The following is a 1310-nucleotide window of genomic DNA, read 5'->3' on the forward strand; positions in this document are numbered from 1 at the left end:
ATTCTATTGGTGCTTCCCCCACAGGGTTTTTGATGAATTTGCATTAGGTGATTATCCCCTCATGCATGTCTTGGAAAGGCAGGTAACTCCACATTGTCAGTTTTCCATCTGTAGCATGTGGATAATGATACTTTTCTGCCTCACATGGGTGTTGTGAGCACTAATTAGTTAATGTCTTTTCAGCACTTTTATCATACAAATACTAAGCAGTTATTGCTATAATTATTATTTCTTATTATTTTGTTGTTCTTCAAACAAGGGATTTTGAGCACTCATCTATGTCTGAGTGTTTGAAAGTATAACTTCATATACATTAAGTGACAATTCACAAATCCACCCCAGCTGAAGTAGCATTTTATTCAAAAATATTCCTCTGAAGCAACAAGGTCATGCCACCAAACACCAAAATACAGCGTCTGTAATATAATAAGGCATAATGTGATCGTCTACGTTAGTTGAATAGTGCATGCTTTGGGTGTGCTGTGAGCACTGGAAAGAACTCAGTTGGCTACAGGGAATGTGGCTTTGGACATCAGTGGCTGAACCACAGCCATGTCAGTTCAGCAATGCGATAGTTCTTGAGCTTGTGCCAAAATCACTGGACTTCTGCAGAATTTTAGGTTCTTTCAACCCCCAAATTTAAGTAAAACTCTAGAAGAAAAAAAAAAAACAAAACAAACCACAAAGCAAAAAACAACCAAACCCCACAGAGCTTAAGGGAAACCTATCAAAAAAAAGATGAAACCATCACATTCCCTGTGCTTCAGTATGGAAAGTGCATGTTTACCAAGAGTCATGCAGGAGTCAGAATGTTGCTTCCTCAGCTACAGAATCCAGCCCCAAGATTGCCTTGGCCCTGGGATTTTCTAAAACCAAGAGATTGCCTTATTCTCTATATGACGTAATTTTTAAGTCTGGGAATCCTGCTTTTTGCACAAATAACTGAAACACAAATATTTGTTGTTTTTTTTTTTTCCTCAGAGAAGGGGAATTCTGATGTGTGAAAGCTTCTTCTTGCAGATTAAGGGCCCAGTTTCTGTAGCAGGCTTCCTTTTTCTGGGCTACTGTGGAACCTTTTCCATATGGTTGGAGGACAATATAGAAGGCTAATGGCATGAAGGACTCAATTTCGCAGGTGGAAAGCACAGGCATAGGAATGAAATTCTTATTGTGTACAGCCAGTTGGAATTGGATGCAGAACAAAGCAGATCTCTGGCAAGCATCTGAAGAACTGATTGATGATGGAACACTGTGAGGGGAAGGAGTAGAGGCTGGCAGGTAGGGATGGGTGGGTTGGGAACCACGGGAAG

The 1310-nt window shown here is 40.3% G+C and overlaps 1 protein-coding gene across 8 annotated transcripts in view; it reads left to right on the forward strand.

Moving 5' to 3' along the window:
* Positions 1-1310, forward strand: part of ZNF536 (zinc finger protein 536) — a 346807-nt gene that overhangs the window by 121705 nt on the left and 223792 nt on the right. The window lies entirely within an intron of this gene.

The sequence above is a fragment of the Corvus brachyrhynchos genome, unplaced genomic scaffold, assembly GCF_000691975.1.
Source record: "Corvus brachyrhynchos isolate BGI_N302 unplaced genomic scaffold, ASM69197v1 scaffold26, whole genome shotgun sequence".
Lineage (NCBI taxonomy): Eukaryota > Metazoa > Chordata > Aves > Passeriformes > Corvidae > Corvus > Corvus brachyrhynchos.